The sequence below is a fragment of the Pleurodeles waltl genome, chromosome 1_1 (assembly GCF_031143425.1).
Source record: "Pleurodeles waltl isolate 20211129_DDA chromosome 1_1, aPleWal1.hap1.20221129, whole genome shotgun sequence".
Lineage (NCBI taxonomy): Eukaryota > Metazoa > Chordata > Amphibia > Caudata > Salamandridae > Pleurodeles > Pleurodeles waltl.
Genome location: NC_090436.1, coordinates 577,122,920 through 577,150,712, shown reverse-complemented (window position 1 = coordinate 577,150,712; position 27,793 = coordinate 577,122,920).

Below are 27,793 nucleotides of genomic sequence, written 5' to 3'. Positions count from 1 at the left end.
TCTCGGGCACCTTGGGCCTCAACCCATCCCCATTCCCTCTCGTCTGAGACTGGACATGGGGTCCCTCACCCATCCCACTACACTGGGACCTACCTGGGACACTACAATCCTTCCCTACCTCACCTGGTTGGGAACTACCTAGACCACTCCTCTCAGGAGCACCCCAAAATGCCTCTTCAGACTCTCTGGTACTCACCCAGAAGTCTGCCTCCATTGTAAGCTCCCTGGGGTCAGAGAACTCACACTCCACCTGGTGTTGGCATAGCTCTGGAAAATAAGGACTAGACATATGCTCTCCAGCAATTACATCACTCAGCCCCTCACATGAATTAACCAAAGTACCCTTCACCCCACCATCCAGTGACTCTGCTTTGACAAAGCACCCCACATCACCCTCCTGAGACTGGTGAGACAGTACCTGACTGTCCCTGACACTCAACCCACACTCTTCTGGGATGTTTTCACACTCCATAACCAGGACTTCTACCTGGGGGGAACCCCTCTCCCTGTCACTCTCACCTAGAGTCAGTAGAGTGTCCCTCCCACCAGTAGGAATATGACTCCCCATGCCAGTTCCCCAATCCACCTCAGGGACCCTGTGCATCACTGGAGCTACCTCATACCCCTGAACCTCCTGGCGTGTGTTAACTCCCTCCTTCAAGTAGGGCACCACCTCTCTGGGCATGTGCACTTCTGCAGCATCACTGGATATACAATTGTTGCTGCCACCATTCCAGCTGGACTCAGCCCTCATGACTTCCAGCTCTTTCAATTTAAGCTCGTAAGCATAAATCATTTTTTTAATCTCTAAGTTCCTCCTCCTTTCTTCCAACTCCCAATTGAGCTTTTTCAGCTCCCATTGGTACTCCCTCTCTGCCTGTCTGTCCTGTAACTCTTCAGGAGTCAGACCCTTGGGTGACACCCTGCCACCCCTCCTGGGGACCCTCCCCCCAGGCGTAACAGGTTCCTCCACTACACCACTGTGTATCCTCTGCACTTCCCCCCCCATATTCTCCTCCTCTGTGTGCCTTCCAGCCTTCTTGATTGTCACCCAGGCCCTCTGTGCCTGTTGCAGCTCCCCCTCCCTGGTGGAGCTCTCAGTGGGACAGTCAAGATCTTTAAGGAACTGTTTCAATTGAGCAACTGAGTACTCCTTCAGTTTCTCCATTTCAAACACAGCTCCAGCTGTTGCATCTCCAGATTGAGACATGATGGTCACAAGTGCAAAGTTCCAAAAGGCAGAAAAAATAATTTCCCAATGAAGTAAAAAGAATCAGTCAAGTGATCAGCAAAATCATGGAAGTAGAATAAAAAGAGTCCTTAAGAGAAAAATCAAAAGATCACCAAACAAGTAGTATGTGGTCACGTAGTGGTCTGAGATCAAAACAGTAGTGTACACTTAATTACTGTATGTCAAGTACAAATACAAGTCCAATCCCGACCGCTGGTCACCAATGTTAGAAATGGGGTCTTTGGTTGACAGTCAGGTTACCCCCTGTTCAAGCAAGGACCCTCACTCTAGTTAGGATAAAAGAGAATCACCCTCAGCTAACCCCTGCTTACCCCCTTGGTAGCTTGGCAGAGCAGTAGGCTTAACCTCAGAGTGCTGGGCGTAAAGTATTTGTACCAACACACACAGTAACTTAATGAAAACACTACAAAAGGACACAACACCAGTTTAGAAAAATAGGAAATATTTATCTAGACAAAACAAGACCAAAACGACAAAAATCCAACATACACAAGTCAAGTTATGATTTTTTAAAGGTTTAAAATAAAAAGAGTCTTTAGGTAGTTGTAACAACACACTAGCGCTGCTAGCGTGTAAATGTACCTGGTTTGCGTAAAAAATAACCCCGCACGGGCGGTGTGCGTCGAAAGTATCCCTGCACGGCTGTGTGCGTCGAAAACAACTCGGCACGGCGGTGCGTGTTGAAAAAGCCAGCCACACGACGATCCGAAAGTCCCGCGGCGCAGGGTGCGATCTCTCAGCCTCCGTCAGCGATGCTGCGCGTCGTTTCTCCTGCTCCGGGCGTCGGTTTTTCGGTCGCGTTTCCTGCGGCGTCGTTTCTCAGCTGCGGAACCGGCGTCGCGTCGTTTTCTCAGCCGCGATCGGATTCGCGTCGATCTTTTCTCCGCACGGCGCTCGGTGCGTGTATTTTTGTCCTTAGGCTGCCAGCCTCTCCTTTCAGGGTCCCAGGGACTGGAAGGGCACCACAGAGCAGAGTAGGGGTCTCTCCAGAGACTCCAGGTGCTGGCAGGAAGAAGTCTTTGCTATCCCTGAGACTTCAACAACAGGAGGCAAGCTCTACATCAAGCCCTTGGAGATTTCTTCTTCAAGATGGAAGGCACACAAAGTCCAGTCTTTGCCCTCTTACTCTGGCAGAAGCAGCACTGCAGGAAAGCTCCACAAAGCACAGTCACAGGCAGGGCAGCACGTTTTCCTCAGCTATCAGCTCTTCTCCAGGCAGAGGTTCCTCTTGGTTCCAGAAGTGTTTCTAAAGTTTGTAAGTTTGGGTGCCCTTCTTATACCCATTTTAGTCTTTGAAGTCACCTTCCTTCAAAGGGGACTCACACCTTCTTGTGAAATCCTGCCTTGCCCAGGCAAGGCCTCAGACACACACCAGGGGGTTGGAGACAGCATTGTCAGAGGCAGGCACAGTCCTTTCAGATGAGAGTGACCACTCCACCCCTCCCTCCTAGCAGAGATGGCTAATCAGGAAATGCAGATTACACCCCAGCTCCCTTTGTGTCACTGTCTGGTGTGAGGTGAAAAACAACCCAACTGTCCAACTGACCCAGACAGGGAATCCACAAACAAGGCAGAGTCACAGAATGGTTTAAGCAAGAAAATGCTCACTTTCTAAAAGTGGCATTTCCAAACTCACAATCTTAAAATCAACTTTACTAAAAGATGTATTTTTAAATTGTGAGTTCAGGGATCCCAAACTCCACATGTCCATCTACTCTCTAGGGGAATCTACACTTTAATCATATTTAAAGGTAGCCCCCATATTATCCTATGAGAGAGACAGACCTTGCAACAGTGAAAACGAAATTGGCAGTATTTCACTGTTAGGACATATAAACCACAGTACTATATGTCCTACCTTATCCATACACTGCACCCTGCCCTTGGGGCTACCTAGGGCCTACCTTAGGGGTGCCTTACATGTAAGGAAAGGGAAGGTTTAGACCTGGCAAGTGGGTACACTTGCCAAGTCGAATTTACAGTGTAAAATTACACATACAGACACTGCAGGGGCAGGTCTGAGACATGATTACAGAGCTACTTATGTGGGTGGCACAACCAGTGCTGCAGGCCCACTAGTAGCATTTGATTTACAGGCCCTGGCACCTCTAGTGCACCTTACTAGGGACTTACTAGTAAATCAAATATGCCAATCATGGATAAACCACTTACATACAATTTAAACAGGAGAGCATATGCACTTTAGCACTGGTTAGCAGTGGTAAAGTGCTCAGAGTTGAAAAGCCAACAGCAACATGTCAGAAAAATATAGGAGGCAGGAGGCAAAAAAGTCTGGGGATGACCCTGCAAAAGCAAAAGTCCAACACCGTGCAACTTGTCTTTTGTTAACATTGCTGCCTTTGCGGACTTGGGCCAATGGGCATGACCGCTGGTGGTGACGATCCTGTACGTGGCAGATGTGACCGCCATTTTCTGCAGGTTTGCTCACTTGACTCCTGACACTGTTGCCAGCAAGACCCCCATGACTTAAACTGCGTGTACTGCCCCTGGGAGCCATCATGCCACATTCTGCAGATGATAGGGTCCCTGCCTTCACCCCTAAAGAGCTAGATAAGCTAGTGGAGGAGGTCCTACTTTCAAATGGACAGCTATATGGGCCACCAGAGGAGCAGGTGAGTTCAATGGCCAAGCCGTATGTGAAAGGTGTTATGCGTGACGTTTATTCAGACATGTGAACTGGTGAGGGTGTAGATGCATGCAGATGCCATATTGTGAAGGCGTGTAAGCAAAGAGAACAGGTATGTGTGCCTACTTGCAGTGACAGATATGTAGTGACCACTCTTATTGGTATGGTGCATGTACACATGACATTCTCCTTTTGTCTGTATCATCCAAGCAGGTGAACGCCCATCAGAAGAAGGGGATCAGGTGTGCCATTGCCAAGCAAGTGCAGACCCTGGGGCTGCACACCCAGAAGAGCACTCATTGTCGCAAGTGGACCTGAGAAGCTGGGCCCAGAAGACTGCTGAGGCCCAGCTGGGTATGTCCTTCCAGCGAGGGAGGGGTGCCTGTCGGACCCTGACCCCCTAATGGCCCACATTTTGGTGGGGCCTACCCTGAGGTGTATGGGCATTTGAGTGCAACACAGCAGCCACAAGGGGGTAAGTACTGACTGTATCCTTGTACTTGGTTCTGGTTGTGTGGTGTTTGCAGCCATTTTTCTGGATGTAAGCTGATCTTTCATCCTACGCATAGAGTATGTCCTACTCCATTCTTCAGCATGTGTGCTTTAGTAGATCTAAGGAGTCTGATCACTCCCATCTGTCTTGATCACCTGTATTTGCAACTGGGTCCCTGACATATTTTGTACAGGGGCTATGTAACATTTGTCCTGGTACAGATATTGACTCCATGTGAGGGAGGCATCTCAATCACTCCATAGATATGACCAGCATAAGACAGTACAAATGGGTCTGTAAATGTATCCCCATTATTCAATCATCTTCTTAGTATGGAGAACATGAAAGTTTGTCCTTTCCATGCATTTCCTTGGCATTGACATATGGGAAAATCACATTTATCCCAATGGCTTTGTTCTCGAGGTGCTAAGTGGCTAGGCAGAGCTACCCTTTGACAATACACAATGTCCATGCTATGTGTACCAATGTCCTACCAAGAACAATGACAAATATTTTATTATCTGCCTACACCATGTCTCAATGGTTACTTGGGGGCACGTGTAATAGAGTGGGTCAATAATTGCTACCCTTAGCCTAGCTGATGTGGGCAATTTAGACAGGGATTGTTATTGAATGAATGACTTCTAATTTCAAGATATAATGGTTTGGCTGTACTACTCTTTCTCATACAGGTGTTGGTGTGGGATATGTGGTCATTGCAATGGCAGCCATGTAGTTCCATGTGTACATCATGTGTACATATCTATTCAGTGGAATATGTGTGTTGTCTTGACTTAGGTATAGGTAATCACGTCAGGAAAGGTGTTTGTGGTGTTGCTTTACTCAGGTAGTAATGTGGTGGAACTTTAACAGCATGTCAGGTGGAATGTTAGGTGCCCTATGATGTATTTCATGGCTGGCTCATGTTTAGGTGTCCTTACACCGCACTGTGAATGTCAGTTGATGACTCATGTGTGCTCTGTAGTCCGCTGTAGCTGCACATGCATGTATGAAGTGATGTGGCGTATCTGTGTTCAGTGTCTGCAGATGTTCCTCTGGGATTTGGTACATGTATTGACATGGCTGTTCACCAGACATGTATTCTACCCATCAGATGTCACCTGTATGAAAGTGCCTCATGTTCTGGCTATATCAGAAATTGTATCTATTATGGCATATACCTACAGAGTTTTCAGTCAGGCAAGTGATTAGAATGGCAGGTGCTGTGTGGTCTGTGGATTGAGCTTTTTTAGCTGTCATAGGACATTACTTATGGACATGGACTGGTCAGGTGTAGATTCAGAACATGCATGCTATTTTTTGAGCAGTCAACTGTTTTTCCTAAAGAATATAGAAGTATGGAAAGTTATAATCCCAATTAGGACAGATTTTCTGCTTCAGCCAGGGTATGATGAGCATGTTGACATAGCTTTACAGGTGATTTCTTGGAATGCTCCAATAGTGCTACCTTAATTGGATTATAATGTGGGTGAGTGGGAAGACATAAAGGGGTGGATAGGAGTAACATGTTTTGACATGATGTAGGTTGTGTCAAGCCAGGAGATGTATACTTACAACTGTCCATATTGTAATGTGTGTATTTGAAGAATGTGATGATCCTCTCTCTCTGTCTCTATCTCTCCCTCCCTCTCTCTTTATTTGTGTGCATCAGCAGGCGAAGGAGACAAGGCACAGGTGATGCTTCTCGCCATGGGGCCTGGACTGCTGATGCCACCAACAGTGAAGGACTCAGTGGCCTGAGGGCGAAAAGTGCCACAGAGGAGACACAATCCACATTATCTTCTTTGGAATCCTCTTTCAGTGGACACTCCCTAGCAGTGGTGGATGCTTCTGAGAACACGCCAGCACCATCTTTGTCCCCCAACCCCCTTACTACCAACGCCCTCCCTGTATCTCCAGTTGTCCATGCACTCTCACCCAGGAGGGTGGGCATCTCCTTCACTGCCGACACCTCTGCCCAAGTCCCTCATCCCTGCTGCCCTCAGTGAGGAGGCTATTGACCTAATGAGGTGGATCTCTGTGGGCCAGTCAACCATTGTGAATGCCATCCAGGGACTGGTAACTCAAGTACAGCAGAGTAATACTTTCATGGAGGGCATTCACGGTGCACAGGCTGGCCTACAGAGATCCTTTCAGGCTCTGGCCTCCACACTGATGGCAGCCAGTAACCCTTTACCTTCTGTCTCCCTCTACCTTCCTCTTCCCAATCCCATATGCCTCTTCCCTGTCTCAGTCAAAGCACACAGACAAACAAGCATGCATCTATCTCAATATCTAAGGGTACCGCTTACAGACACAAGCACCACAAGACCTGCCACTGGCATGCACACAAACAACACCCACCTGCAGACACACAACACTGACTACCTCCACTGAGTCCCCCATCACGCCCACCATCACAGACACTACACCGGACACACCTGCAAGCACTGCACCAACATTCACTGATACAGGCACAACTCCTACCCTACCCACAGTCACCGCAATAGCAGACCCGCAGACATCCACCCCAGTCACCACATCTACAGACACTACAACCACAGACATGCCTACATGCAGCACATCCACCATAGCTGCAGTCACTACCCCAACAGACAGTCACCCATCCACCACAGCATCTCCCATGACTTATACCCCCTCCTCCCAAAACACATAAATACCCACATTGACCCACCCAACAAATATCCAGTACACACAAACATACCTAGCACACACATGCACCCAAGACAGCCACCAAAACACCTCTTACAACCACTCCCTCTCCCATCACTTTCAAACCCTTTTGCCATGACCACCCCATGAGTTCGAAGAGATTTTTCCTCTCAGAGTTGTCCCTTTTCTTTACTCCTTTTGCACCCCGTGTGACCCCCAAAAGATTTGTGTGCCTCCCCAAGTCCAGCCCTTCCACCTCAAAGTCCTCCCCAGGCCCCCTGCTAGTACCCATGTCCCTCCCCCACCAAGATGTCGAACCCTCCCAAGAGTTCCCAGCCCTCTCCTAAGCCTCAACCTAAGCCTCCCCCTCCAGAGCCCAACCCAAAGAACCACCTCCCAAATCCAAACTCCCTCCCTCTTCCCCCCCATATTCCCTGAGGTGCCTGCCTGCCCCCTTGATGCCCCTAACTGTGGAAGTTGTATGGCAGTCAGGAGTCAAGTAGGGGCACTGGAATGTGCCATATATGCCTGATGCACATATGTGTATGCCTATGGCCTTCCTAATAAGTGCATAGTTCTGTAGATAGATATATATATATATACGTTTTTATTACCATACATCTGGGCAACCAGTTGTTGGTTCCAAGGTTACATTTTTATCCTACCTTTCATTTCTCATGGCTGTTTTGATTGTGGCTGCGTTAGTTTGTGTGTGAGTATGTTTTGTGTGTGTGTGGTGGTTGTGTCTGGCAAGCATGTGTGGTTGTATGCATTGCATTTGTCCCACTGTGACGGCTGTGTATTGTGTGACGGGCATGTATGAGTTTGAGACATGGATTTATGTTGTTATTGTGTGTAGGGATTGTGTTGACTTGTGTTATTTCGAGTGCGTGTTCCCTTGTGTGGCTGTAATATGTGAGTTTGTGTGGTGATTGGTATGTCAGATCCTTTGTGATGTTTGTTGGAGGGGTATGGTGTATGCCTTGTTGTATGGAGGTGTGTTGTGTGTGTGTTGGTTCTGTAGTGTTGTTAGGTTGTGGTTGTATGATTTGTCAGGTGGAGGTGTGTATTGTGGATGAATGACAGTGCTTTTGATGTGTTGCATTGTGGTTTTGTTTTGTCATTTGGTTGTGTTGTTTTTTTGTAGTATTTCATTGCACTGGTGCTGTGTATCTAGTTGTTGTTGTGTGTTCTGCAAGTGTGTGTGTCTGTTGGTCATAGTGTGTGTACTATTTATGTGCGTGTGTATATGTGGCTGTCTGTGGGTGTGCATGTCAGTATGAGGGTATGTGTGTGTGTCACAATCACCACCCGTTGAGGATGTGTATGTTGTGTGTGCATAGGTTCATTGGCAGTGTGCAAAGGTGACAGGTAAGTGTTCATACTCACGGTTACTGATGTCGTCGTCACTGGTTCCGGAGTTCTTGGCGAGCAAGAGCAGCAGCAAGACATGTAGCTCAGGTTCCATGGCAGCTCAAGATGGGTATGTGTTCCTGAAGGTGAGTGTAGTTATAGAGTTGGTTTCCGCAAGGGGTTTCCATGGTGGTGCAACCGCAGCGGGAACCTTGGTGGTGTGCAGCCTCGTAATCTGTCAGACAGGAACATGGTCTCTGCTGGCCAAGTCCAGCCCTTCCACCTCAAAGTCCTCCCCAGGCCCCCTGCTAGCACCCAGGTCCCTCCCCCACCAAGATGTCGAACCCTCCCAAGAGTTCCCAGCCCTCTCCTAAGCCTCAACCTAAGCCTCCCCCTCCAGAGCCCAACCCAAAGAACCTCCTCCCAAATCCAAACTCCCTCCCTCTTCCCCCCCATATTCCCTGAGGTGCCTGCCTGCCCCCTTGATGCCCCTAACTGTGGAAGTTGTATGGTAGTCAGGAGTCAAGTAGGGGCACTGGAATGTGCCATATATGCCTGATGCACATATGTGTATGCCTATGGCCTTCTTAATAAGTGCATAGTTCTGTAGATAGATATATATATATATACGTTTTTATTACCATACATCTGGGCAACCAGTTGTTGGTTCCAAGGTTACATTTTTATCCTACCTTTCATTTCTCATGGCTGTTTTGATTGTGGCTGCGTTAGTTTGTGTGTGAGTATGTTTTGTGTGTGTGTGGTGGTTGTGTCTGGCAAGCATGTGTGGTTGTATGCATTGCATTTGTCCCACTGTGATGGCTGTGTATTGTGTGACGGGCATGTATGAGTTTGAGACATGGATTTATGTTGTTATTGTGTGTAGGGATTGTGTTGACTTGTGTTATTTCGAGTGCGTGTTCCCTTGTGTGGCTGTAATATGTGAGTTTGTGTGGTGATTGGTATGTCAGATCCTTTGTGATGTTTGTTGGAGGGGTATGGTGTATGCCTTGTTGTATGGAGGTGTGTTGTGTGTGTGTTGGTTCTGTAGTGTTGTTAGGTTGTGGTTGTATGATTTGTCAGGTGGAGGTGTGTATTGTGGATGAATGACAGTGCTTTTGATGTGCTGCATTGTGGTTTTGTTTTGTCATTTGGTTGTGTTGTGTGTTGTAGTATTTCATTGCACTGGTGCTGTGTATCTAGTTGTTGGTGTGTGTTCTGCAAGTGTGTGTGTCTGTTGGCCATAGTGTGTGTACTATTTATGTGCGTGTGTATATGTGGCTGTCTGTGGGTGTGCATGTCAGTATGAGGGTATGTGTGTGTGTCACAATCACCACCCGTTGAGGATGTGTATGTTGTGTGTGCATAGGTTCATTGGCAGTGTGCAAAGGTGACAGGTAAGTGTTCATACTCACGGTTACTGATGTCGTCGTCACTGGTTCCGGAGTTCTTGGGCGAGCAAGAGCAGCAGCAAGACATGTAGCTCAGGTTCCATGGCAGCTCAAGATGGGTATGTGTTCCTGAAGGTGAGTGTAGTTATAGAGTTGGTTTCCGCAAGGGGTTTCCATGGTGGTGCAACCGCAGCGGGAACCTTGGTGGTGTGCAGCCTCGTAATCTGTCAGACAGGAACATGGTCTCTGCTGGCCTGAAGGTGGCTACCATCATCCTTTGTGGCCTGACCGCACTGCCGGTGGTGGCGGTAGATCATCTGTATACTGTTGGGAAGACTGCCATGGTCATAATATGGTGGTCTTCTCTGCCAGCCTGTTGACGGTACGACTGCCACCGCCAACATGGCAGTCATAAGACTACCAAACTCACAATGACCCCCTTTGTCTCCTAAGTTAAGCCTTGTTGCTCATTGCCAAGCTACCAAGGGTTGAGCTGGGGTTAATTTATTGAGACCAAACTGGACCTAGTGAGGGTTAGTGGTCTATTGCTAAGTGTAGGTACTTTCCTGCCCTTATCAATAATCCACTTTCCAACACATAGGCCCTCATTCCGACGGAAGCACCGCCAACAGGCTGGCGGTGCTTCATTCGTCATTCTGACCGCGGCGTTAAAGCCGCGGTCGCCCAGCCGGGTCCGGCGGTTTCCCGACGGATTTCCCCCGGCTGGGAGAATCCTCCAGGGCAGCGCTGCAAGCAGCGCTGCCCTGGGGATTCCGACCCCCTTCCCGCCAGCCTGTTTCTGGCGGTTTACACCGCCAGGAAGAGGCTGGCGGGAACGGGTGTCCAGCCTGCTTTTCACTGTCTGCCTAGCAGACAGTGAAAAGCGCGACGGGTGCAACTGCACCCGTCGCACACCTGCAACACTGCCGGCTCCATTCGGAGCTGGCTTCAGTGTTGCAGGCCGCCTTCCCGCTGGGCCGGCGGGCGCTAACAATGTTAGCGCCCGCTGGTCCAGCGGGAAGGTCGGAATGGCCCCAGCTGTCTTTTGACCGCGGGGCGGCCAAATGGCGTTTCCCGCCAGGCGGGCGGCAACCGCCGCCCGCCGGGGTCAGAATGACCCCCATAGTGATTTTAAACAAAACAAATTATGTAGAAGAAGCACATTGAACACTAAATGATACAACAAATAATAAAAAAATACTAATAAAATCCATCAATGACCTAACCCTTGAATTAGAGAACAATCTTAAGATATGGCATAATGATTCTCTAGTAAATGATGAAGAGTTTCAGTTTTTGAGGGTGGACAATCATCTCCAGCTGTGGTTACTCATATGAAAATGTGTCGAAGTATGTGGACTTCTATCTGGCACCACTAGTAATAACATTAAGTTCTATTATGAAAGACACACGAGATTTTTTTTAAGATCCTCACGGGAATCTATTGGCAGGAAGGATATATGATGGTATCTATTGATGTAGTATCACCTTATAAACCTATTGATCATGAAATTTGCTTTGAAGCAGTGAAATATGTCCAAAGCAGAAAAATATAAAAGCTGCAACATTCACACGTTACTAAAAATGATTGAATTGTGCCACAAAAACAACGTTTCTTATTCAATCATCATTTATATGCACAGATACACAGAATAGCCATGGCAATTTCCTTCTCTCCAAGCTACGTGAATTTCATCATGAGGTGATGGGAGAGGAGAACAGCAAGTATACAGAGAAAGAAGCCCTGTGATTCATTGATGATTTCTTTCTAATTTGGATGGGCATCAAAGACGAATTTCTGGAATACTTTGAGATACTAAACAACAATCAATCTGTTTTAAAGTTCACCTACAATATCAGCAGCACTGAATTAGATTTTTTGGATGTAAATGTTTACTTCAAAATTGGAGTGCTTGAAACAACTCTGTACCACAAACCCACAGTAACAAACAGTGTTCTGCAGGAAACCACCTTTGACCCACAACATTTGATCAGGAGTATACCGTATGGTGAAATTTTGAGGATCAGTAGAGATTGTTAAAATGATGATGACATGTATGCACAAATTAAAATAATAGAACAGAGATTTTTAAGGAGGGGCTACTAACACAAACATATAAATCAAGTTTGTGATTAGGAATCAAACCTTGATGGAGGGAGTAAATAGAAAATGTGAAGAGGAGATTATAAGAGTGATTTTGACATCTAGTAAGGAAAATCATCAGACCTACAAAGTTCTGGAGAAACATTGGAATCTGATGAGCAAGGATCCTGGCATTGAAAGTAAAATTGGCAACATCCCTAAAGTAACATAAAAATGCTCCCTCATTTAAAGACACATTAGTTAAATGCCACTTCACAATGCCTCCACCAACATGGTGGATAAACACCATGAGAGGAGGATTTTCAAAATGTAATAAATGCAAGGCATAGCAAATAGGCAGAAACATGACTAAAGTGACTGTACATACAAGACAAGAAATAATGATCAAAGAGAAAATCACTTGGGAGACCAAAGACCTCATTACAAGTCTGGCAGTCAGAGAAGCCGACCTCCAGACTCATTTTGAGGAAACTACTGCAGAGCTGGCAGTCTCCCCACCAGCTCCATTACAAGGTTTCCACTGGGCTGACCAGAGGAAACCAAGGTTCCCAGCAGTCAGCCCAGTGGAAACTGCAGTGGCATCGGTCTCGGCTCCACATGGCGTCGCACAGGGGGTCCCCCCAGCACATTTGGAATGTGCACTGGCTGCAAAGCAGACAGTGTGCATTCCAATGGTGCTGGGCAGGGGGCTGGGCGATTGGCATTGGCAGTGCAGGAGCCTCCCTATGCCCCCGTGCACTGGCTTACTGCCAGCCTTTCCATGGTGGTCAGACCTCCATGGAAAGGCTGGTGGTAAGTAGAGCTGTAATCAGCCAGGTGATTCTGAACTCAGCACTACCCTGGCTAAGTACAATTCAAACTGCTGTCGGGCCATCAGGGAGGTGGAGGTTAAACCGTCCCCATGACGGTGCAGACCCTTGGACTGCCAGCCTCGTAATGAGGCCCTAAGAGTACGGTCAACATTATTGAACGCATGTGTGGAAAGAAATATGTGGGTGGCACAATATGCAATAAAAAAAAAAAAACGCATACTGAAGCAAATTTGAGCAGCCCTGAAAAAAGATACGAGCTATTTAGTAGGAATACATTGCCCACAACAGTGATTAGAGAAGAATGAGATACTTTGGCGTAGCTTGTATCAAAAAAGAGGAGAGGATCGAGAGATGAAGCTACGGAGATAAGAATCTGCTTTACCATCAGACTATGCACTAAGGGGCATATTTATACTCTGTCTGCGCCGAATGTGCGTCAAAAGTTTTGACGCACATACGGCACAAACCTTGGACGATATTTATACAATGACCCCTGAGCCCGCAAAAGCCAAAATTCCGCTGTGTGAATCATTTTGTGGATGCGGGAAACCGCCTTGCGTTAATGACATGCAAGGTAGGTGTTCCCATCCAAAAAATTACTTAAACACCCGTGCTCCATATTTATGCTACCGCTCAAAAATCAAAACTGTCGGGAGGCGGAGTTGGAAAATGGCGCACAGCCTGATTTGCGTCCAAAAATTAACGCCTGGGTCAGGGCAGGTGTTAAAATGGGGCAAATACACCAGTACTTAAGGAAAACACACAGAAGCAACATCAGAGCTCAAAAAGGAAGACATGGAGGTGCTTTTCATCCAGCATGCACGCAGAAGCAGAGCACAGGACCAACAACAGCAGCTTCCACAACACCAGCAAGGACCCGAAAGGCAACGCAGAAGGCAGGAGAGGATATTCAGGACCAGGACAACCCTTCTGGGACTCCGGCAACAAGACATCATCCAGAGGTACAGACTCAACTGGCAAGCCACTCAGCAGCTGCTGTGCAACATTGAGCAACAGTTGGCACCCAGCTTGCAGTCACCCCACACCATTCCACCAGAAACCAAGCTGCTAGCTGTCTTCCACATGTTGGCAAGTGGCTCCTTTCAAACCACTGGTGCCCTGGTTGCTGGGATCTCACAGCCCTCATTCTCTGCCTTCCTACCCAAGGTATTGGACGCCATCATCTCCCTCACACCACACCACATCAGCTTCCCCAACACACAGCAGAAGCAGCAGCAGACCAAATAGGGCGTCTATCAAATCAACTGCTTCCCACACGTGCTTGGTGCCATTGACTGCACATATGTACGCATTGTACCACCTGCTGCAACTGAACATCTATACCGCAACAGGAAGCACACACACTCCATCAATGTGCAGGCCATTGCCGATCACCGGGGATTGATCACCAACATTGTGGCAAAGTATCCTAGGAGTATACATGATTCCTTCATCTTCCGCCACTGCACCATCAATCAACACTTCCAGGATGGACGATATGGAAATGGCCTACTTGTTGGTAAGTACAGAAACCCAGTTATATTCACACAACACAGCAACCCTGTAGGACACACAACACATACACCGCTACATTGACAAGTGGCCAGGAAGACACTGAGGTTGTGACACTACTGGGCATGTTTAAATTCCTGACCAATGAGATACACACCTATGGACAAATGACAGTTCCAAATAACAACAGATGCCACTCCACAGACGCAAGGGAACAATTTTAAACAACACAATGACAATGACATGGCCTTAACTGGCAGTACAACTTGGAAGATTAATCTTTCAATATCACATCAAAAACACTGAATCAAACACCCTTCCAAGCAATAAGTACTGTGTAAGGGGTGTGCAATGTGTTTTGCTGCAGGTCAAACACCGTGAGACACATAGCATGATAATGATGACTACAATGAAGGTGACTTGAAATCATTGAGGCAGTACCAATATCTCACATCACCCCTGCTCTGACATTGGCCATTACCAATAAGCAAGTGGACTGTGCTAAGAACACATATTGATGTGACAATATTGGAAGTGCACATTGCTACACATATGGTTTGAGACAATTACACATATACACAACAAATGTACAGGCATATGGACCTTCTGACACTCAAAACATCAACCTCACAACCATGTTAGCCAGCTGAACTGGACAAGGTTCAGTAGTATAGGTACACGTTTGAACACGAGTCAACTCAGCAAGGGAAGATAAATAGGTCAGCAGAGAACTTGTCACACATGGGATATTTGTGCATTGTCAATTTCCAACAATTCAGTGCTGGCAACTTATGGAGATGTGTTGTACATTGTCACCTAGCCAAATCAAAGGGCCTCACTGATGTCTACCAAATTCTATTGCATATGTTAAATTGGATGGGACCTCCAGGCCATATAGATGCAACCATGTTACCACCACTGTGGAATTGATTCTGTGTATGGAAGTATCATGTCACCCCCAGTTAAGACACCTGGACACCTCTTTCACACGGCATAATGCATGGGAGTACAGAATGTACTGTAACTCTACCAAAATACCGCTGACATCCAGTCAATCAGCCAAACACCAGTTCAGATAATGAAACAACTCAATACTGATGGTACATCCTAGAAGGCTAGGAGTCCACACAATAACACAAACACAGATGAGTCACAGACAACACAAGAGAACACCTCCCATGCAAAGTGATAATAATGGTGCTAGCAACATCAAAACGTTCCCACTCATTTTCTCTTTCAGCTGATCAGGGGTATGGGATGCAGCCATGGATCATGACTCCATTTGCAAACCCAAGTACAGCATTAGAGCGTGTCTATAATGAGGCACATCAGAGGACACGCACCATAGTTGAGAGGACTTTTGGCATCCTGAAGTCAAGATTCAGGTGCCTCGACATCACCAGAGGCAGCCTGCTATACTCACCAGAAATGGTCTGCAAGATCATTTTGACCTGTGCCATCCTGCACAACATTTGTGTAAGGAGGAACATTCCCCTCTATGAACCAGACCCACAAATGCCTGAAGAGGAGGACGTTGTGCATCAACATGAGGGGGACCATCCAAACACAGCAGCAGGATTGCGTCGGAGACAACACATTGTCTAAAACTTATTTTAACTGTAGTCACCATCACCACTGTCTTACCATATGTCATTAAACACCTATTCTAATCACTATATCATGGTCAGGGTAATCATTTTTGCATCACATTATCCCTAAGATTCATAATCAGAGTGTAGCCTCGTGGAGCATTGCAGAAATACATATTAGGATACTAAAAAATCCACATCACATTTGATGGGTATGCCTGTACAGGCAACTTCACACACACTGTAAATGACATATATCCTGTCCATTTCACATTTAAAGGGCAATAGCAGATGACCACAGCTATTTCACACATACATGTTGGCAACATGGTTCATTGCAGCATATGGCACACAACAAAGACACCATCATTCACTAAGGAAATAAAATGCCTCATACAAGAGGCACTGGATGCTATTGCATTGGTAACAGAAATGTATGACCAGACCCTTGACAGCAGTAAGTGTGACATCAGCTATCTCTGCAAGGAGTATGTGTGACAAGAAATCCATTTAAGTAGCAAATGAATAGCACGAGTGCCCTAGGTATGACTAGCGTTGCTCACAAGATATCCCCTGCACATGTCATCCCAGGTCATATGTACTGCACTGCCATGTTTTCTGTCTCTCCCCACCCGTCTCGAGGGGGCCCTGGGAATGGACTATTTGTACCCAGATAATCCCTCATCTACACAAACCAAGACTCACATTCTGACTCCAGTGTGCTTCCCTCTTTAGTATGGTATGCCATAGTCATTGTTCATCTGTCTGCATGGACTTCTGGTCGGATAATACACTGCCTTGTAGTCTGTAGGTCCTGTAATCACCTGTCCATTGCTTCTCATATGAAAGGTGCTGTTGGCCCTTTGAACTTGATTCTCACCTACAGGACTTGTGAGAGACTGAAGCTGCACACACCTGTGAGCACCTCCATGCAGACCAGCCATTTGAACTTGCACTGCCCTTGGTGCTGCCTGGAACGGCATAGAAACTGCCATTATATAGTTACCACTGTTATGCATTGCCGTATAAATCACTTGTGTAATACAGGCCTTAGGTTATTGTGTAACGTTGCAGCACACAGGCCAAAAACAGTTTACATTTTCCACAGTGTTGTTCCAGCTTTGACCAGTCTCAGTCTGCTCACTGTGTATTTGCCTTGTTCATTTTTGTTCCGGATTGACCCTGCATCCTGTTAGCCTTACTGGTTCCTGTCCATGGGTTACCATAAATGATCCGTGTGGCAACATTTGTCTCATAGATGCTTTCCATGCCCTCACTTTCTTCCTGGGGTATTGTGTCAGGTAGGTCTACAATGAATACTGAAATACATTGTATAGTGTAATCAGTTTACTTAACGTATCATGGGGTGGAACTTGTCTTCAAATAGCCTAATCACGGCCCATCCCTTGTCTGGGTTTCATGTATGCATGAGTGACAAATAGTGACAGTGTACCATGGCTGTAAGCATGGATGGGTATGGTGCCTGCAGCACAAAAACAACGTTAGATGATGTGCATGAAATGTCAACACATGTTTGTACCCTGACGGTCCACACACTGACTCACATCGGCCCCAAAATATTGATGGTGCTTGCGTGGTGAATAACTGTGAGATTAATCTGCACCGAGGCACTGATGTTCCTGGCTGCAGTGGGAATTTTAGAGACCACCCTGTGTACAAATGTAGTGAGGAAACCTGCCGGTTTAAAATTCCTGATCCATTAACTTTGTCAGCACACCAAGGTTGCCCTGTTGTCAGTCTCATAAAAATTCTGCATTGTCCATAGCTGGCCTATCCCCATGTGTGTTCTCAATTCATCTTTGGCTTTTGTTCAATTCAGCTGTGAAGGATACTTTGTTAATGCAGGGAATGGCTCCACAGACTCATGACTAGAGCTGCACGTAATTGTGACAACATGGAACCCAATAACAACACAGGCTACACATGGGCCCACACACTTGAACAGGACACCTTTGTGCAATTAACCACTGGAAATATGTGAACATGTGCTGCTTGGTCTGCTGGTCCTCCACTGCCACAGGAGAAACATAGGTCATTTATACGACTCAAACTGTGGAGTGACATTACATTTGTGGATTGGTTTTGTGACTCGGTGTCACAAACACCGTACCCACATAGCATTTTCAAATGCCTGACTCATGGGTAGTATACAAACAAGTGACCAGGAAGTGGTATCCAACATCCTAGGACATGTGATGGCTTAGTCTTGGAACATTGCCATGATCAACCGTGTTCTATCTATCCTGTGCATGGTTTGTCATGGGAGATGCTTATGTCCCAAAAATCTGGGAAGTTCACACAGCATTTGTTGTTACGTGTATGACAAACACATTTCCTTACTCATTTGCACAGTGAATAGCATCTGATGGTTGTCCACATTGACAACACATGCATTCAAGCACATTTATGTAGACATGTCTTGTGATGTTCACACAGTGGCACAACTAAAATTGTAAGAGCCAATTCACACACATTGACACACAGGCAATGAGTTACTATATTGAGTTGTGTAGCCTTGCTATCCTCTATTGACGCACAACCTGCTCAAACTGGGTAATACCAATTTGTATTCCACACGTTTGGGCATCTATTCCGTCAGTGAAGAGTGCAAATCCGGTACAACAACTAGAGGATCATGGTCCACACTAGTATGATCTGTCACAAATGCCCATACACCGGAATGCACAATGTAGGTGCAAACAGCCTATCTCTGTATAGTTACAGCTGTCATGTACTATACAAATTGAGAAATTACCCAAACCCAGTAAAAGACAGACATTTTGATGCATATGCTTAAAAAAAAATGCACATGCATCAAAAAACACCGCATATGTGTAGAAAAATGATGCTCACTGCCATGATACATCCATTGGCCCTGAGCGGTAATTCCCACACTGTACCCCATGAAATTGGTTAACTATGAAAAATATTAGAAAATATGGATGCAGGGTAATTTCTTAGCGTGTGCGTAAAAACAAAATGGTGCACTGACTGTAAGCGTTATAATATTTTGATGCATCATAATAAAAACACACCGCATTTGAGGCAGGAAGTAATGTAATAGGATATCATGTTTACAGAATTGGTACAGTGGGTGTACTTTCACTTTCACCTTGCAGTCAGTGATTTTTCTTGACTGTGTGGCTGTGTTTGGACTTGTCTCTCTGTGACTATTGTAAATTTGTCTCCTGTGTGACCTTTATGTTGTCTTTTGGTGTTTTCTATGTGTCAGTGGTATCATGTGTAAGTGTATTTTTGTCATTTCTTGTGTCTAATTTTGTCTTTGTACTGTTGGGAGTCTGTTGTGGGTAGTGTTAGTTTGGGGATAGTTGGGCTGTTGTAGTGTTATTTACTTTTCATTTCCCTCTCCTCCTTTCCCTTCATTATCCTCTGTACCCCTTAATTCCTTCATTTTTTCAAGCATGTTGGGCAGGCCACGTCTCAGTAGAATGGGAGACGAGGAGCTGGGGGGATTCATTTGGCTGGTGTGCCAATTCCTCCGATTGATGATAGAAGCAGGTGGCCGGGTGATACAGGGGTATCACACAGAGGCAAGGAGGCTCCGGTGGGCAAAGGTCCTGTACCATCTGCAACACATATACAACACACCGCGCAACGACCACCAGAGCAAGATCTGCAGGACCATTTAGGGATTGTGATTGTTGGCCCTGTTGGTGAGTACAATTCAGAGTAATTTGCACATTTAAATGCTCTGTAGTGACAGTAGCAGATTTGTTCTTATGCTGCAGGCAATGTTTTTGGACATGTGAATGCAAGTTAAAAATACAGTTGCGGTGAGTTATACAATAATTGCTACACATTACTGTCATTTGTTGAAGCAACAGCTGCACTGAGTTATTTCTGATACATGCCTGAACTGGATTCTGACACATACGTACCAAGTTATTTCTAACCTCAGGTAACATCTTAGGCTGATAGTTTGACTTGGTTGTCCCGCAATTAAATTAGGGATGGATGCCAAAAGTAATGCACACAGGTTCACATCTGAATGTTTGGTGCTAATTTCCATAGCTTTGGCACATAAAATGAAGCAAATTATACAAATTAAGGGGTAAAAACTATCCATGGCCCTCTGTTCATTGTACCTGTGTGTTTTACATTGGTCTTGGGCACAATAGCTGGAACAGAGCTAATGCATTTGCCATCTGTGTTTCTCTATAACCATGAACTTCTCATAATTTATGGGATCATCATGGGGTACCTGACGTTGGGGAATGCATGATCACAATGTATTACGTGCATGATGTCGTGCAAGGGACCCCTGACCTATTCCATCATATATATAAAGTTCCCTAACATTTTGCTAGTTTAGTTTGGCACGCCCCTGCTGATTTAGTGCAGCAGATGTTTAATAACTAACTTCCCAGTTTGGAGGCTATCACAGACATGGGTGTATGCTAAGATCAGAAGACCAGCATTCCTGTGACTGCTGCCATTCCGAAGGTACATACAAATTGAAACCTACATCATCATGATTGACACAGTTGTACATTTGCTAAACCATGTGTTAATAATATGATAGTGTCAGTTTGCTGTATAGCCGCTGATCAACCAACTTGGCAAATGTAAGATGAGGAATGTGGCTCACTGTGATTTCCGAAACTCATAAGGGGTACACAGGGCAATGAGTGACACATTTCAGGTGCAATGACTACACCTGTGCCCATGCAGTCTGTCATGGATGACTACAATATACACTGTCAACATATATCTCCTTGTTGTATCCAAATGTTAAAACTGGTCAATCCATGGCTAGCCTCAATCTGTCACCAATTAATGCACAGGATCCCTGCCATTATGATGTCATAGAGGGCATATGTGGATCAGGGTACACTGTTAATGTAGCATATGTAACCTAGACACAATACAGGCCCTAGATGTAAGGGGCCATAGAAAGCATGATAAATCATGACCTTAAATCAAACCACAGGTGCGTCACACAGTAAATGATTGTCCCTTGATGCACAAGCCACAATACCTGAGTGACTGGTATTGCAGTGCTCCAGGAAAGTAGCTTTGCATTCCTCTCATTACTACAAATGATGAGAGGAGTACACTCCATAAATGAGTGTGCAAACAATTGATGGAGCATGTTTGTCAACACATGGAATTTAGGGACACTGCATGTGTGCATATATGTATGTATCACTCACTGGAGTGACCGGGTCTGTACATGTTTGAAGTGGTATATCTGTTGCCGTATCATCATGCCTGAGAGGCTGGGGTTTCAGATTTAATGTTACACACAGTAATTTTATTTGGAAGTGTTGTACAGTGCACAGACATTGAGCACATTTCCCCCTTCCATGCTTTACAGGTGGACCTGCCCCCTACACACTCAGAGAGGTGGCTTGATTTGCGGACCCAGACATATCTAGTAAGTGTTGATATTTCAGTTCTGTGTTGTGTTTACAGCTGTTGTGTGGTTGACTCCTGTGTGTTGGACACATTGCAAGGTATGATGTGCTGGTAAATGATCGGATATGTTACTTGAGTGGAGTATCACTTTTTGAGTTGGACAATCATTAGTGTATAGTCATACTTTGGGATTGTAGTGCAGCCCTGTAGGCATGGCCATATGAATAGGGTGACATTTGTTGTTACATTTTTTATAAAGAAAATTTAGCAGAGGGCCATATTTATGATTTAGTCAGCAAGTCAGACCCTGAATCTCACAGAATAGGGATGCCAAAGTCTTACCAACAGACTTGAGCCGCCCTGTTCACTAATGAACATGTTCGACTGTATGTTTGACTTCCTAGCAGCATGTAGCTCCACATGATGTGCTACGTGTATGTTGCACTTGAGTACAATGTCATAGGTGTGCATGCAGCTCATGGCCAGATGTGTGCTTGCATCTATCTGCTTGTTGTAAGACAGGTATTAGTGGTGTTAAGTGTTGTTGACAATTGTCAGCATTTACAAAGATAAATGTGGATGGGATTGGCCAAGGTTTGGGTGTATCATAGTTGGACATCCTCCTTACCTGTGGTGGACTGCCTAAACCCATGTACAGCTGTCCAAAGCTTCAGGGGTGTCCTAGATGTTTGAAAGTATTTGTTGCTTATCCATCCCCCCTGTGGCACAGGCTTAGGGTTATGAAATGTGTACCTAGGTGTGATGATCCAAGTTTAGTACACAGACAAGTAAATCTGTAAATCACTTGTCCAAACCTAAGATACCCACTCATGATTAGCAAATGCATTCCATCCTGGCAAATCCATTTACAAATCACAGAACTTGTGGCCCTTAATTGTCATCCAGAAGATAGTCATTAGTTGGCCTGTCACATGTGGAGGACTTGCAGCATTTTTTATGTGACAAATGGCTGAACAATGATGCATAGGTCATTTAAGATGTTGCACATCTTTTAGAGCATTGCTGTGCTGTTAGATAGGACATATGTAGGCTGCGTTGGCATGTACTTCCTCAGGGACAATCTGTGATCTGTATGGTGATATGGCCTGTTTCAGCTACATTAGATGTATTGTCTGATTTTCTTCAGTAGCTATATCACACAATGAAGTACCTAATGTTTGGCTTTATCTTTTTTAACAGAAGCCCATATGAATGCCATCCAGATTTTGGAGTTTCAGCGCCGGGCGATGCGTTTCCGCCACATTATGGATGTGGAGTCTGGGTTCCACCACATGGCATGGCGTTATCGCCATGAAAGAGCCTCAGGAGTGTGGAGGGCATTTGCACAAGGGGGCCCTTTGGTGTCCACAACAGCCGCCAGCACCACCACTACCACCCAGGTGGCACCAAGTATATCAGGCACCTCTGCAGGACCATCGACCTCCACTGCTCCCGGACCTATTACAGTACCACCTGCACCACCCCCTACAAGCATGGAACGACAACCAGACAAACATCTACAACTGGCACCCAGACCACCCCTGCTGCAGTCATTGACCCTGCAGATTTCCAAAGGATGCAATGTGACATGCAACGTATGTTGAGGAGAATGAACAGACTGCAGAAGGTGTCACAAATTAATAAGAGGGTTCGTGCCATCAAGAAGACCCTGCTGAGGGTGAACTTGTGAAAATTATACCCTCTGCCTTGAATCCCTCCCCTCCCTCCTCTTTCCTGATTCTTTTAATTAGTGGGTTTAGGGGGCTTAGTGTTAGGTTAGAATAGGCTGTTAGTTTAGTTAGTAGTAGTGGGTTGGGGGATGGGGGTTTGATAATTAAAAATGTTTTTTATTATGTGTGTGGGTGGGTGGGTGTACGATGATGTTGGGGTTTTGGTGTTGGCAAAAAATATATAAAAATATAAAAATACAAAAAAATATGTATTTGTTTTGTATAAGATACTATGGTGGTCATTCCGACCTCGGCGGTCTTTTCAATAGACCGCCGAGGGACCGCCGTACGGAAGACCGCCAGTGCTGGCGGTCTTCCGCACAGGCCATTATGACCGTTGACAGCACTCCGCCCATTTCCGGATGAAGAGCCGCCAACAGCCATACTGGCGGCAGGCGGGGAAGTGGAGGTAGCTCCACCTCCACCGCCACGCCAACAGAACACCGCCCAGCGAATCACGACCTGTGATTTGCTGTGGCGGTGTTCTGTTGGCGTGGCGGTGTCGGCGGAGCTGCCCCCATGGGTCCCGTTCCCTCCCGGAGGATCACCAGAACAGGTAAGGTGATCGTCCGCTAGGGAAGGGGGGTGGGGGGGTGTTGTGAGTTGTGTGCGTGCATCGGGGTGTGCGTGTGTGTTTGTAGAGGGGGCGCATGGGTGCGTGCATGAATGCGTGCGTGTATGTGTGTATGTGTGTGTATATGTTAGGGATCGGGGTGGGGACAGGGGTCCTGCAACCTTTTGGGGGTGGCAGGGGTGGTGGGGGGGTAGGGGAGGGAGTTGGGGTGGGGGTTGGGGGTGGGGTAGACCCCTATCAGTGCCAGGGAAGGAATTCCCTGGCACTGATAGTGCTTACCGCCATGGATTTCATGGCGGTCCCAAACCGCATGAAATCCATGGCGGTAAGCCGGGGTCAGGCGGGTTGGAATACCGCCGGATGTATGTGACGACCGCCGGGCTGGAGACCCAGGTCTCCAGCCCGGCGGTCGCTAGCGCCGTGGCGGTCGGAACGGTGAAGCGGCGGCTGGCCATGGCGGTAACCACCATGGTCAGAATTCATGAAAAAAGACTGCCAGCCTGTTGGCGGTCTTACCGCCGCTTCACCGCCGACCGCCACGGTCGGAATGACCGTGTTAGAAATGGGGTCTTTGGTTGACAGTCAGGTAACCCCCTGTTCAAGCAAGGACCCTCACTCTAGTTAGGATAAAAGAGAATCACCCTCAGCTAACCCCTGCTTACCCCCTTGGTAGCTTGGCAGAGCAGTAGGCTTAACCTCAGAGTGCTGGGCGTAAAGTATTTGTACCAACACACACAGTAACTTAATGAAAACACTACAAAATGACACAACACCAGTTTAGAAAAATAGGAAATATTTATCTAGACAAAACAAGACCAAAACGACAAAAATCCAACATACACAAGTCAAGTTATGATTTTTTAAAGGTTTAAAATAAAAAGAGTCTTTAGGTAGTTGTAACACCACACTAGCGCTGCTAGCGTGTAAATGTACCTGGTTTGCGTCAAAAATAACCCCGCACGGGCGGTGTGCGTCGAAAGTAACCCTGCACGGCTGTGTGCGTCGAAAACAACTCGGCACGGCGGTGCGCGTTGAAAAAGCCAGCCACACGACGATCCGAAAGTCCCGCGGCGCAGGGTGCGATCTCTCAGCCTCCGTCAGCGATGCTGCGCGTTGTTTCTCCTGCTCCGGGCGTCGGTTTCTCGGTCGCGTTTCCTGCGGCGTCGTTTCTCAGCTGCGGAACCGGCGTCGCGTCGTTTTCTCAGCCGCGATCGGATTCGCGTCGATCTTTTCTCGGCACGGCGCTCGGTGCGTGTATTTTTGTCCTTAGGCTGCCAGCCTCTCCTTTCAGGGTCCCAGGAACTGGAAGGGCACCACAGAGCAGAGTAGGGGTCTCTCCAGAGACTCCAGGTGCTGGCAGGAAGAAGTCTTTGCTATCCCTGAGACTTCAATAACAGGAGGCAAGCTCTACATCAAGCCCTTGGAGATTTCTTCTTCAAGATGGAAGGCACACAAAGTCCAGTCTTTGCCCTCTTACTCTGGCAGAAGCAGCACTGCAGGAAAGCTCCACAAAGCACAGTCACAGGCAGGGCAGCACTTGTTCCTCAGCGATCAGCTCTTCTCCAGGCAGAGGTTCCCCTTGATTCCAGAAGTGTTTCTGAAGTTTGTAAGTTTGGATGCCCTTCTTATACCCATTTTAGTCTTTGAAGTCACCTTCCTTCAAAGGGGACTCACAACTTCTTGTGAAATCCTGCCTTGCCCAGGCAAGGCCTCAGACACACACCAGGGGGCTGGAGACAGCATTGTCAGAGGCAGGCACAGTCCTTTCAGATGAGAGTGACCACTCCACCCCTCCCTCCTAGCAGGGATGGCTAATCAGGAAATGCAGATCACACCCCAGCTCCCTTTGTGTCACTGTCTGGTGTGAGGTGAAAAACAACCCAACTGTCAACTGACCCAGACAGGGAATCCACAAACAAGGCAGAGTCACAGAATGGTTTAAGCAAGAAAATGCTCACTTTCTAAAAGTGGCATTTCCAAACTCACAATCTCAAAATCAACTTTACTAAAAGATGCATTTTTAAATTGTGAGTTCAGGGATCCCAAACTCCACCTGTCCATCTCTTCTCTAGGGGAATCTACACTTTAATCATATTTAAAGGTAGCCCCCATATTATCCTATGAGAGAGACAGACCTTGCAACAGTGAAAACGAAATTGGCAGTATTTCACTGTCAGGACATATAAACCACATTACTATATGTCCTACCTTATCCATACACTGCACCCTGCCCTTGGGGCTACCTAGGGCATATCTTAGGGGTGCCTTACATGTAAGGAAAGGGAAGGTTTAGGCCTGGCAAGTGGGTACACTTGCCAAGTCGAATTTACAGTGTAAGAATACACATACAGACACTGCAGGGGCAGGTCTGAGACATGATTACAGAGCTACTTATGTGGGTGGCACAACCAGTGCTGCAGGCCCACTAGTAGCATTTGATTTACAGGCCCTGGCACCTCTAGTGCACATTACTAGGGACTTACTAGTAATTCAAATATGCCAATCATGGATGAACCACTTATATACAATTTAAACAGGAGCACTTGCACTTTAGCACTGGTTAGCAGTGGTAAAGTGCCCAGAGCAACAAAAACAGCAAAATCAGAGTCCAGCACACATCAACAACCTGGGGAACAGAGGCAAAAAGTTAAGGGAGACCACGCCAAGGATGAAAAGTCTAACACGTGTCCCCCCCAGCTAAAAGTGGGGAGTAACTACCCAACCTCATGGGAGTTCTCATCACTAAGGCGGAAGAACCTGGACAGACCATCAGCATTGGCGTGCTCTGTACCGGGTCGATGTTCCACCGTAAAGTCCATCCCCTGTAGGGAAATGGACCACCTCAACAGTTTTGGGTTCTCACCCCTCATCTGCATTAACCATCTGAGGGGTCTGTGGTCGGTCTGAACTCGGAAGTGAGTCCCAAACAAGTAGGGTCTTAGCTTCTTCAGTGCCCAGACCACAGCAAACGCTTCACGTTCTATGGCACTCCACCTACGTTCCCTGGGTAGTAACCTCCTGCTAATGAAGGCTACGGGTTGATCTAGGCCCTCTTCATTCAGCTGTGAGAGTACTGCTCCAATACCATGCTCTGAGGCGTCTGTCTGTACAACAAACTCCGTGGAGTAGTCAGGTGCCTTCAGCACAGGTGCTGTGCACATGGCCGCCTTCAGGGCATCAAAAGCGTTCTGGCAAGCCTCTGTCCAGATCACTTTCTTGGGTTGCTTCTTAGAAGTCAACTCAGTTAAGGGGGTAACAATGGTACCATATCCCTTAACGAACCTCCGATAGTATCCTGTGAGACCTAAAAAGGCTCTCACTTCAGTCTGGGTCTTGGGAGGCTCCCAAGCCAGAATCGTGTCAATCTTAGGCTGTAGGGGTGCCACCTGGCCACTCCCCACCTGGTGTCCTAAGTACACAACAGAACCCTGCCCTATTTGGCACTTGCTCGCCTTAATAGTGAGGCCTGCCTTCTGCAGGGCCTCTAACACTCTCCAGAGGTGTTGCAGGTGTTCCTCCCATGTGGAACTAAACACAGCAATGTCATCCAGGTAGGCGGCACTGAACTCATCCAGTCCTGCCAACACCTGGTTGACCAACCTCTGAAAGGTGGCAGGGGCATTCTTCATCCCAAAGGGCATCACATTGAAGTGGAAGTGCCCATCGGGGGTAGAGAATGCTGACCTCTCCTTTGCCCCTTCAGTTAAGGCAATCTGCCAGTACCCAGATGTTAAATCAAACGTACTGAGGTACTTGGCAGCTCCTAACCGATCAATGAGCTCATCAGCTCGGGGGATGGGGTGTGCGTCAGTCTTGCTGACCGCATTGAGACCCCGGTAGTCCACACAGAACCTAAGTTCTGGAGTGGCACCAGGAGCAGTAGCCTTTGGGACCAAGACCACTGGGCTGGCCCAAGGACTGCTGGAGTGCTCAATAACCCTTAGGGTTAACATTTTGGAGACTTCCTCCTTAATGCAAGCCCTCACCCTGTCAGTCACCCTGTAAACCTTATGTTTAACAGGTGTACTGTCCCCAGTGTCCACATCATGTGTGCACAGGTGTGTGACTCCTGGGATCAGGGAAAACAGTGAGGCGAACTTTCCCAGCACGTGGCGACAGTCCCTCTGCTGTTCCTCAGTCAGGGAGGGGGAGAGGATCACTCCCTCCACAGACCCATCTTTCTCTCCTGCAGACAGGAGGTCAGGAAGAGGCTCACTCTCTTCCTCCACCCCGTCATCTGTCGCTAGGAGCATGGATAGCTCA